This window comes from Formica exsecta, unplaced genomic scaffold, assembly GCF_003651465.1.
Source record: "Formica exsecta isolate Colony F162 unplaced genomic scaffold, ASM365146v1 scaffold26, whole genome shotgun sequence".
Taxonomy (NCBI): Eukaryota; Metazoa; Arthropoda; class Insecta; order Hymenoptera; family Formicidae; genus Formica; species Formica exsecta.
In genome coordinates, this window is record NW_021849866.1 from 2,645,786 (window position 1) to 2,659,238 (window position 13,453).

The window sequence follows — 13,453 nt, forward strand, 5'->3', positions numbered from 1 at the left end:
TCATCTATATTTTTCTTTTTTTTAATTTAGAACTATATAAAGGAACAGAGTAATAATTAGAGATATTGGAAAGGTGTACTATCAGAAATGAAATGGAGAATTAAATAGTAATTATTGACAATAAATTAAAAATGCAAATAATATTTTACAAGCAGATGCTAAGTAGAAAAATGTAGCATTCTCATATTGTTTTCACGTTTTATATTTTAATGCATAAAAAGATCAAGGAAATTTTATATATTAGATTGGGATACGATTGTGATACGATTGGAAGACTATTTTATATATATGTTGTGACTGATATATGCCTATATAATTTCATAATTTTTTTAATATCCAAAAAATTAAGACGTGAAATAATGCGTTGGGCGCTAGAATGAATAAATTCGCTACTGAAGAGAAAGAGAGAAAGCGTGATTGTTGTTGTGTTGTGTATATACTCGTTTGGATAATACACACAGATAGTCGGATAATTCACTTGTCTCGCCGAAAACGAAATTACGACGGCCGTGTTGCGGCGACGCTAAAATCCGCTAGTCGGCGAAATGCTGAGGCAGAGACCGCGACGCATCGCATAAAGGAAATACGGCGCGTGTATTATTTTACATCTCCCGGAGGGGCTCATGCTTCGTCTCTACCTCGTTCCGGGCGCGCGTCCACGGTGCCTTCTGTATAATTTATTGCAGCAATACCCCTCGCGTCTGCTTTAATAATTCCATCGTTCGCGCGCGTTCATTCCGCGCTTAATCCACTATCGTTTTTCTTTTCCCGAGCGTCTCTTTAACTTCTGCGATTGTGTGCAGCTTTTTTCTTAAAGGGAATAAATTTTTTTCTATTCTATTGAACGTAGTTATATATATGAATCGCATGTATGACATTATTGCGTTCCCTAGAGATACGCGAGATTTCGTAGTGCTCTCTCGAGCACAATTAGCAGTTTTCCGAAAACTTTGTTGACTTATTCTGTAAACTTTAATATTTCAATTTTTCTGTATATAATATTTTTGAATTAAAAGAAATGTATCCGTTGCTCTAAACTAGTAATAATGATGGAATACATTAATAAAATTTATAATTAATTTAATTACCATATATGCAACTGAATGTTGCTAATCTATGAAAAAAATTTCCAATAAATTTTTGTAGTTCATATCTGTAGGTATCTTTTATAAGAATATATTTTTTTTATCTATTTATGTCTCTTTATCTTATTATTGTTGATTGTGTCACTGTATGAGTTGCATATTCAGCTAATAAAAACGATTCGGTACTTTATGCGGCGTGCGAAAAAGAAGTTCTTTAGATCTTCCGATTCTTTTCCTAGTGTGTGTGTGGAGGCGGTTACTGGAATAAATTAGGATATTCCTCGGAGAGAGAGAAAGAGAACGGACGGGCTCGTTCGCCGTCTGGAGACGGGATAGCTTTAAGGAAGGAGTCCGGAGAGGACGAGTTTCTCTACCCCCCGGGGACGCTCAGAGAACAAAGGTCCTCGCGACGCTGCCGAACTCGTTCTTTCCAGGAGAGAAAAAAGAGAAATACACACGCGAGACAATAAATCACCGACCGCATCGGATCTTGAGGGAAATTCGTGAAGTGGAATGTCATCCATTAGGATTATAGACCGCGTCAGGCGCGTTCGACGGTATCCGATATTTGAAGAGCATGCACGGCACGTTCCGTAAACGAACGCGTCGCAATGTTTGTTGCTGGGAAAATTTTCGAAGCAATGCCCGAAAGATTTAGGCATTCGCGCACACGTTACGAAAACAATGCGAGTGTATGTGTGTGAGAGAGATAGAGATAGAGAGAGAGAGAGAGAGAGAAAAAAAGACCAACCTCTCGTCGCAGCCGGAGGGAGCTCTCCAAACGAATGGCCGAATATTTATTTACTCGCCGCCGTCACACCTCGCTTCTGTCAGTCTTTTATCACCATTCGGACAATCCCGAATAGTAATACGAGTGGTTTTACCCCGCTGTCGAGCCGGATAAATCGAGATTTCCATCGCGCTCGATTAAATGAGGGGAAGCTTGATAAGTCGAGTGCGTCACGTTGCGAAACACACGATTATCTCCAATTTTTAAGCTCGAAAATTGATACAAACCACTTACTATTAACCATATTAAATATTTGATAGATTTTAAGGTTCTAGGTTAACAATGACTTTGTTCGTTGATTGTCAAAAATAGCGCACTTTTAATATCTCTCTTTTCAAACCTTTATCTTTTACATTTAATCGCTAGAATCCTTTGAAATACATATCAAGAATTCTTCACGAAAGCTTAAATTTTATTAATTATATCAACATATAATATATTTGATACATGTAATATATTTTCATTTATAAATAATTTTTAAATATGATTAAGGTAAAATTATTGTATTTTGGGCACGTTATCGGTAACAATATCAATTTTATTTCAAGCGGGCATTATTAGTGTAATTCTTGCTACGCGGGACACGAAAAAGATGCATTTTTTAAGTAAATGTTTTTAATACATTTTACGTAGAATGTTATTAATTGCTCCGTGTATTCAATTTTATGATGCGCGCGGATATTTTGTTCATAAATTTCATATGAGCGTCTCGAAAATTTATCCAAGCTATAATACATATTAATGAGTTATTTACTCTATATATATATATGTATATGCGTATATCCTATGCATAATAAAAAATATGGAATACAGATAAAATGTTGCAGGAGTTTTACTTTAATAGAATTTAAGAATTAATTACAATGATATGTAAAAGTTGAAATTTATTAGAAAAGATTTCATATAGATGGACTGGTCAATCAAATTATGTATTTATGAAGAAATAAATTAATTCTCTAAATAAAAAATGTAGAAAAAATGTGTGAATCTTATCTATATTCTCTTACATGTTTAATATATTTAATATATTATTAACATATTACGATAATCATATTTTTTGTTTAAATATAAGTAAGAATAATATATATTAATTTTTCTATTGAATATAAACAGATATAAAGTAATAACACTTTTTTATCTAAATTTGCAGATACAAGTGCAAGTGAAACAAAATTCCATATAATTGAAGAGTGGAAATGCAAGATGCGTACGCTTCTTTGAACATTTTCTTATTAATCGCGGAGAATACTCAAAGGTGAGTAATATACATGCTCTTGTTCTTTCGGGATTTTCAAAGCAATTGCTTTTATATCTGCGAATAGGCTTTGATGTATGTGTTTGTGTTGCGGTACATTTAATTGCGTATGTATAATGTGTATATTTGCAAATGCCGGGCTGGATTAACATCATTCAAAGCTCGTAGTAATATTTCGGGATTACAAATACACGTTTGCGGTATTTATATATGAAGAGAAATATTTAATGTGCAGTGCTTTGCCAAACGATATTGCGTTTGTCAATAACTAAATAAAGATTTTCCTTATTGCAAAATTCACGTTTATTTTTTCGTATAAATATTTGAGTCATATTTATATGCTTTGTTATTTTTATAACTATATATATAATTATATTTTCAAATACATATATTTATTATATAAAGTTCGCGGTAGCGAAGAGACACTATATTCAACATAGAGTAGTCAGATTCCATATAAAGGATGACTTTATCGTATACAAATATTGCGGTATATCGTATGAACTGTTGCTTAATTAATCCCATGTTTTTTTTGCGCTTATTTAATGTTGCGCGCGTGTATTTGTTAGAAAAACAACAGTATTACTAATTTTCATTTGCGGATCAACGTTCGTTAAATAGATTTTCAGGCATTAATATATATAGTACTATATATACTGCGTTTGGTATGCAATTGATTGGAACGTTATTTCCGTACCCCAAGAGACTCCAGTTTGTATCGCACAATTTACGAGCGAACTGAATTGTGCACAATGGAAAGAGAGCTGGAAAACTGCGAAAGAGTACGCTGAGGCAATGTTGATTATCAATATTTCGAGATTTCCCACATCCTTAATCGCGTTATTCTGATTTATTTTGCTCGCCATCACTTTATATCTATCGTAAAATTATTTATGAATTAGATTTATTATCAGATTTTCCCCACGGAAAGCAGATCATTTTATTGCATGGAATGTCGCGATAATTGTTTCATGAACTACCATAAGAAGCTCTTTTATAAATATGGTAGTTTATATGAATTTTTCGGCGAATCAATGGAATTATTACAAAATTAAATGAATATTGCCAACGCTCTAAAATATGCAACCAGTTTAATTTTTTGATCATTTGCATTATCGTTACACGTTGGTAATCTGTGCACATATTAATCTCTGTTCAATTACAACGTTGAAATCTGACAAAATTAATATTAAACTGCTCATATATATGGCTACAATAAAACATTATAATCAGCTGATGGCTTTTTATCGATGGATATCATGCCATATATTTGAGATATTATTAAAATATAATTTGGTATTATATTTAAATCTAAATTTTATCATTATTCATTACTTTGCATAACCATTTTTTACAAGAATAAACATTATAATTTTCTAATAGAATAGAAATTTGATTTCCATAACACATATCATTTTTAGCCACATGAAGTTAGCCCCCCAACATTTGCAGTTTTTGCATACCTCTAGAAAAATAGCTGAAAAAAAAAAAATTGGGAGAGCTAACTACACTAGCTTCTCACAACTCTTTAAAATTTAATTTCTAATTAATCTAACCGATAAATTTTCGTGTGTGTTTGTGTTTGCACATTAACGCCCAATTTGAATTTTTGCTTGCACATCTTTAATAACAAAGTTATTAAAAAAAAATTTTGTGAAGTTAGCTTGCTCAATTTTTTTTTTAAATTACTATTTTTGTAGATGTGTGCTAATAGAAATGCAAAAACGGCAAACATATGTAAATAATGTGCAATCAAATGATGTATTGAAATTAAATTTTTTCCAATGTTGGGGGCTAATTTCACGTAGTTTCATTATTAATATTATTAACAAATTATTTTACCATGAAATTATTGCTGATAAATAATTAATAATCAATTTGATAAATTAATAAACATAGTGAGTGAGTGAACACATGCGTGCATACACGTATTAATCAAGATAACGCAATATTAAAATATTTAATATTCTCAATAAGCAAAATAAAATTATATTTATTAAAAGATTTTTTTTTGTTCTCAAATCAACTATAAACTTTTCTATTATTTGCGTTATTTTGCGTATAATACAGCAGATTATACTTCGCAAATGAATGGTCGCGAATTTATCTTATCACGGTACATAATTTCGATGAAACGAAATTCAAAGGCGATGGGTGTGGCATTGAGTGATAAAGGATAAATCAATGTCTTTTACCGGGATCGTGCTGTTATATATGCTTGACCCAGATGACTGTGCATTAGATCTGATTTCAGAAGATTGTTAAAGATCTCGTGCCTAATTCTAACTGATTATTTATAAAAAAAAACTTGTTTTATTTTATTTCTCTCTTTTTTTTTTTATTCAATATTGTGCAGCGTAAAACACTCGTACGTGCGAATCAATTTAAATTGTCGGCACATTGTATCGTTGCAACACTTGGCGAGATCGCAATGACAGAGAGAGAGAGTGGGCGTATTAAAAAATTACGAAAAATATATTTTTGCTCGTTACACGTTGCCGCGCACTTCTGTAATTGATTTTCGAACCTGAAACGGATAAATGATACTCGAATTCATTAAAACGCGCAACATTTCTGCTGCGGTCTCGACTGGTGCCGATTGCAGAGATTGTTTGTTGACGCATACATCGCTGTTTGACGCTTATTTTAAGGATCAAAAAATATTGTGGATATTGTATAAATTATATCTCTCTAACCATGAACGTTATGTATTGAAGCTATTGTGTACTCTTGAAAACGATGGAAGCAATTATTTATTATTATTTGATTCGCAGCCATTTTTAATTTTTGTTTAAAGAGCAAAAATACAATAACCTCAAAAGAATAACGCCAATAAAATTGATGTTATTGATTGATTATGACAGTAAAGGAATAAAGAAGAAAAATTAATTAACAAAATAATTTTAGCCAAGATATTTAAAAAAAAATTTATAATGCGTGATTTTCAAGTATTAATTAAATGCTTGCAAAAATCAGTAGCAAGATTCATATTAATTCTACCATTTGTTTGTTTCTCTACTTTACAATTATAAAACAGTATCAAAAATTATTTTTGTTACCAAAATAGAGTTACATGCAACTCGAAAAAGGCACATTTTGGGACATAGATTTTATATTTTCACTTTTTCATCGTTTCGATGAGTATAACACACTCTGTCCAACCATCAAATGTTTGCAGTGATGCTTCGCATTTCGCACACGTCGCCAATTCCGCCGACAGAAATTCTGTGTGCGTGTAGATATTTAATTCGCCGGATAGCGTGGGAAAATATATTTTTATTAATTTCCGTCCATTTACATTTTTGAAGTCGAATCGCGTGGTATGCGAGTGGTGGCTGTCCGCGATAATCGAATCCGTCGAGCCGCATACTATTAGCCCTGGGCATTTTTATCGAATTACATACAGTGCGTGAATTAACTTAATCACTAATGGGCGCTAGAAAAGCGATAATGCAGCAGCGAATTAAGGTTAATTAAAGTTTTTTATGTTCACTCTATTGTAGTAGAGGACATTAATTTATGCGCAATTTAAAAGTTGCATCAGATATATCGAGATACCTATTAAAAGAGATTTTTCAGAAAAGTAAAGGCGAGCTCGATAATATGAATCGATTACTGTATAACTTCGACTTTTCTGAATAATTTTTAGATATCGATTTTATTTCAAGTAATTTTGATGAATAATAATAATATAGATATACTTTGAAATGAAATACATGTACTAATAAATTAGTGAGATAAAATATTAATAGGTCCGGACATTTTGTTTTTAGTTCTTGCTGAATATTTCAACAGATGTATAAAATCGCTCTTATGTTTATGTTATGCAATTTGACAAAAATGAAAAACCGAGACATACAAATCTAACCGATCGGTGCATTTGAGTCGGTGTATTTTGATCGACATCACTTGCAAATGGCCGACGTTTCGCGATGCGACCCGTTTCGCTTACCGTCGTATAGAATGAAAAACGACGCGGGCCTTGATCGACTCTACAGCTCGCTGCATCACGAACATATTTCACGAGGGTGACTTTATAACGCCGCTTTTCCATTCTTCACGATATTTCTTTCCGCTTAATGTTCTTTCCTCACTCGAAAGCTTTGAAGGTCGTTTAACTCGGGGGGGAAACTCATACCTCAGAATCGCGGTCCTAGGCGGAGGGTTGAACAATGCACGTGTATATACCACCGTTGCCAACCGTAATTATGGCATTTGTACCATAAATTTCATGCACTATTATATATATTCTTTCATGAATTAGAATATACTTTAAATTTTAATTTAGTCATGATTTTCCAAATTAATATTTTTCTTTCGTAAAGTATTTTCGTAATTTATCGTTGCTACACATGTGTTATCATTGATTATTTAATCATTGTTTTTTTTTTTTTTAAGTAATTTATATTATATTTTCTTTTGTAATCTCACCAAATATAGTTACGTTAGCGTTATCAATTATTAATTTTTACTCACATGTATGTTCATAAATTCTTGAAAAAAGTTTTTTTATAGAACTTACACAGTATTTTTTCTCTCTACATTTTCATATATTCAAAATTCTGCAATTTTGAAATCTTGCAATTCTACATTTTTTTATTGCATTTGAAATTTCGTTTGTGAAAGTTGGTAAGATTGATTCTCTACGTGAGACAATCATAACAAGCGGCTCGCCGGGGCGAGAAAGAAAGGAGGGAAGGCGTTGTAGGGTTGTTGAATGTAACACCGGCGAGCTTAAGTCCAACCGCTTCCCCTGGACTACCCCCTCGGTTTGTACCTCGGTTCTGGCGTCAATGAAAGAAGGCTACACAGGGGATGAATCCACGTGGATACACCGCGACGATGATTACGGAAGGCAGCAGGGTGGAGCTGCGCCGGAATTCGCCACGGAACGAGTCGCTTCAGCGAGCGGCGCGAATCGCTCCAATAAATTATCGTCGCTAAAACGGCGCTCGGGATTTGCAATTATTTAAATGTACCGGATAACTACGACGAGGCTGTGTCGCGCGGCGAAGGTTTGGGGAGAGGAGGAAGGAAAGACGGAGGGTGGTCGGACGTGGTTGACGAGCCGCTATAGTCGAATTGTACAGGCGAAAGGATTTCGAAAATGGGTTCGAGAGAAAATTGCGTCTTCACAGGATGATTGTGTCAGCGTCGGTTAACGATTATCGGTGATTAAATGAATACTTTCTTCTTATTTGTATTACGGTTACAATTGTGACATAGAGAAGGAGAGGAAATATATGAGTATGGAAAGAGATTGATGAATAAACTGCTCTTTGGATTTTATGGACATATTAATATTTAAATAGAGGATTTGAGGAAAGTTCTATTAACGTAAATTGGTGATGACAATAATGAATTAAATATTCATCTCTTACCCGTATATTAATTAAATTTATAACAGAGAGATAATTAAAAAATCAATATAATGTCAATAGAAATGTCAATTAATTAAGTTTGTTGACGTAAAATATATTCTGGCAAAAATAAATATAATAGATGTTAAATAATCGAAATCTCCCTATTCAGTGTGTATGTGTAGTTATTTTCGATTTTTTTTCTCGAGAAGATTATTATTAAATTATGCAACTTAGAAGCGTATTTGTTAGTTTTGATATGTAGATATCTAACTTACAATTTGTTTTATATTAGGTCATATTGTTTGGTCATGTTGTAAAATCACGTCTTACGATTTGCATATAAATTCCTGTTTTTCGTTTTTCGTTTAAATAATGCGTTTATCGCTGCTACAACTTTTATTGTCATTTAAGCGTAAAGCCGAACTGAAAGCCGAATATTAAGCGACTTGACGTGTTCGATCAGTGAATCGCAATGCAAGACGCCCTTCGACGTTCCCAAGCAGGAGTTAAAGTTACTTAAATGTACCGGATAACGGCGGTGGATCTGCAACGGGCAAGGGACGGGATTGAGGGCGAGTCGAGAGACCGGAGGGTTCAACAAAGCACTAAAAGGTTTCGAACTTTATCCAAGAGGAGAACGCCGAATCTAGCTTGCAGTTTTGGGCGCGAGCGTTGTGTGAAGGCTTTTACTTCGTCGAGTACTATTAAATTACTCCGGCGAAGATCGGTACTTTAGACAGCTGTCGCGAAAGGAATCGGAAGCCCGTTGTTCGTCGTTGAAATATAAGATGCGATTTTACAAAGACTTACTAAAAGCTATCTCTCAATTTTCGAATTGTTGATTGTAATTTATAAGTACACAAAGAAAAATCCAAATTTTCTCTAAGTTTTGCATAATTTTTATATGTAGTTATAGAGCAAATGCGCGCGCGTGGGTAAAGATGTTTAAATTAAAATTTAGTTATGTTTTGAAAATATTTCAGTCAAGCTAAGTGATTAAAAGTAATTTAAAAAGCTTTTCAGGTTGTTAGACTATATCTTGTAAATTTTTGATAAAGTTTCTTGAGATTATTTTTAATTGATGTTAATGCAGGATACATCTCAGAAAAAAATAAAATTTCATTAAATATCGATATATCTTATATTTCTTATTCTTTTAAATATCTTAATCGTGGTTCATTTTTTATGAGATAGCATTATGTTAGAAAAGAAATAAATTTAAATAAATTTGGATGATTCTATTACAATTATGTATGAATATTATATCAACATGCAATTTTATAAGGAATCTGATAAAGTCGAATTTAAAGAGTTTGCTGTTATTTTTGATTTTTTATCAAAAATTTAACTGATACGCTCGCGTGTGCACACACACATACACACAGTGCAATCGGGATACATTATTTTGTTATGTAAAACAGCGGGATTATTAGAATTGGATTAAAATAATGATAGACATCAGCATTCGAGATATTACGAGTTCAATCGAACTTCGATATGCAACACGGAAACGATTTTGTGATTAGAGCAATTTGGGCAAACTAGTTGAAGTAAAATAGGTTAACGTGAATAATTTACATTTTTCATTAAAGAAAAATGGATCACATAAAAATATAAATAGATGCATCGTGCATAGTTTCGAGATTTCAGCAGAATATTTTCGTATATTTATTATTTAATATTTTGTTATAATGGTCTTGTCACAGTTAGATGTTATAATTCAATAGGTATTATATAACACATGAAAAGTTTTAGAAAAAAAACATAATAATTTATATTTATGTCGTAGACATTCTTTTCGAGAAATTTACGCGAAAAATCTCTCGTATTATTTCAATTTTTTAATTTCCTTGCATAAATCTTTTTTTTAAATTTATTTTAAAGAATTAGGAATTGTATGTACGTGTCATTTATGTATATTAATAAATGGTTGGGCAACTGTAGCAATCATCATAAAAAATGCTTTTTTGTTATCAGATTGAGGGATCGAATTTGTGCTGAATACACTCATTTATATGCATATCTATTTATGTTTGCATGTCCCCTACTTCTCTCTTTGGCAGCATTTCAATTTCAAATCAGTTTTCGCTTGAGGAACTTCTGACGAAAATTAGTTCGCAAATGTTGTACTACCATAATGGACTTCTAAATAACAGCCTTCCTCGACTATCAATCTAATTACGATTCTTGATCCGGCCATGTTGAATTATGATATCAGACGCAATCAATTACATGTAATGTCTCTTTTCTTCTTGGTATAGGTTGAAATAAATGAACTGTTTTGCATGCCATTATTTGTGTTTGATAAAGTAGACTAGTAAGATAGATATTCCATTCTATTAATAAATAGCGTTATAATTTAAAAGGTCGTTTCTCATGACAAACATTAATAATTAAAAATTACGACAGTTCATATTTCAAATATTATATATATAATTATCTTATTATCTTTATATATGTTTTGTATAATTATCTTATATTATTGAGATCTCTTTCAATTTAAATTCTCTGTGGAAAAATGTCTCTCAATTTCTTAAAGTGAAACGCGCGGCTATTTCTGATTGCCTCGCGTTCCCGGGACGCCTTGCACATAGATTCGCATCTCGGTGTGTTACATAAAAGGGAGAACGGATATAAGATTACGTAACTCGTGTCGCGAGGGAAATAAACGTCTCCGTGGAACCGCAGTTCGCTGCTCCGGAAGAAGAGCGATAATTTGAAACGCAGTTTATCCGAATCGCCTCTAGCTCGCTTCGAGCTACTAACTAGTGACAATAAGCCCTTCCTGGCTTGTACATACAACACAAATCACCCCCGTGCACATCTTACATTTACGTCTTTTATATGTCTTTTATAACAGTTTTCCTCTCTTTATTCGCTCGTATGCGTTTTTCAAGGTGAGAAACGGTCATAAAATCGGGATACGAGCAGTGCTCACTGGCCAGAATTATATGTCCCTCTCGCTTTGGTTTTCAAACTTGATTGCAGTATGCCGCCGTTGCCGTTTTCAGTTGTAAATAGTCGCGTGCCGAAGTTGCCACAAAGTTCGTAACGTGGGAATAAGACAAACATCAAAATAATTACAACATCATATTCGTATAAATAAGCTTTATTTATTTTTTATAAAGATATATGTTACATATAGAAATATACGAAAGTAATAATTAAGGGATTAGTAAGAATGTGTTTTGAGATACTTTTGTAAATAATCTCATGTTTTCCTAAAAAAAACGTTACAGGCTTTATATTCGTAGAAGAAATAAAGGTATATATACAGAATTATATTTGAGGATGAATAATTCTATTTTTTATATTTTTAAAATTACAAAATATTATATATATGTAGATAGATGATATCTTAACGCGCACCCACAAAAGCATCTGCTAATTAGCAATGTCCTCTTATGTTAATTAGAAAGTCGGCTATTGTTACAAATTCAATTAGCATAAATAAAACTTTATTTATTATTATTTAATTTTAGTTTTATTATCTTAATGAATAAATTAAGAGTGTTTTTAATTTAGCGAAAATATTATGTAGGAGATTAATGGATATCTTAACAAACATTTTGCTTTTCCTTCCTTATTAAAATCGAAGCTTTATCCTGATTACCATGATTTCATATCAAATATGATTATTTAAAAGGTATAAATTGCCGAGAGCACGCACGCGATCGGCAAAATATTAATCACGTTAAGAACATAAAGTTTTCCAGATATAAATGTTTACTATATATGTCACAAAGCGAGAACGCGTTTTATCTTGGATGCTTCATGAGAGAACATCCATTAATTTAATGTGCAGATCGGATAGATTTATATGTTCCGAGTATATATATTCACAGTCGAGTATTTGGAGCATATAAACTGACTCGGGTATTTATACATGAATCTATAAATCTAACCAAATGTACAACATTAAATCAATCGAATGTTTTCCTACGCACTTCATCAATCTCGTCTTTGTCTCTTATATATATTTATATCTATATTAACAATCAACAAATTCTCGAATTTTTTCAATATCTTTAAATAATTATGTTTTCCGAAATTAATTTGATACTGTAATATAAAAAAACTATCAACTGTGTTCTTTTTTGAATGCTGAACATCTAACATAAATCGATCGGATTATTTAATACAAATTATTTATTTTAATTAGAAATGTATAAATTTTCTTTTCGATACTTTTAAATTTTTCTTATTGGCTTAGAGCTTTATAACATATTTATAATATTTGAAATAAAATGAGATCATGAAATCACATACACACACTTACGTCGTTTCGTTTTTGGAACGAGTGCTAACGTAAGATTTTCGTTAAGATATCCTATGCAATATGTCGCCACGAAAATGAATGAATCTGATGCGGACAGTTTATAAATTAATCTCGTACACGTCGATGGAAATGCGGAATAGAAGCAAGTGAGTCGATCCGATAGTATTTGAAATTAGGAACGAAGCATGACGGAGTTCTCGAGGAAGAGCATTTCAACCATCCCAAGGGGATGTTTCGAGCAGCTCCTTCTGGGAATGCTTTCGGTCTCCTAACTGGCCGTGTTCTCCTTGAAACGACATATTGTCATCGTTGTGCGACGACATTCAATGCAATTTCCTTTGGGATAAAAATTATATCTATATTGTGGTCGCATCGTAAATTGAGGCTTCCAGTTTATGCCGGAAAAACAAGGCGCTTAGGAAAAAAGAAAGAGAGAGAGAGAGATAGAATGTGTGTGTGAGGTGGAGGGCAGGAGAAAGATTGTGCATTGGCAATAATACCTGGTTTACGCGAAGCCAATATCGTGACAAGTCATGCGGTGTGTTATTCGCCGTATTTTCCATGAGCAAGCATTCTAGCAACCTTTCAGTTCTGACTTATATTTAATGTAATGCAATATTCCTTCTTTTCCATTGATTTCACGAAAAATAGGACATTTAAATCTGTAGAGTTGCGGAAGAG

General features: G+C 32.7%; 1 protein-coding gene across 1 annotated transcript in view; it reads left to right on the forward strand.

Annotated features, from left to right (window-relative positions):
- The first annotated feature begins 3,041 nt into the window (after positions 1-3,041).
- LOC115236653 (MOXD1 homolog 2) overlaps positions 3,042-13,453 on the forward strand; it is a 237,518-nt gene continuing 227,106 nt past the window's right edge. The window contains exon 1 of the mRNA XM_029809241.1: positions 3,042-3,130. The gene's annotated coding sequence lies outside the window, so the exon portion shown is untranslated. The remainder of the gene's footprint in view (positions 3,131-13,453) is intronic.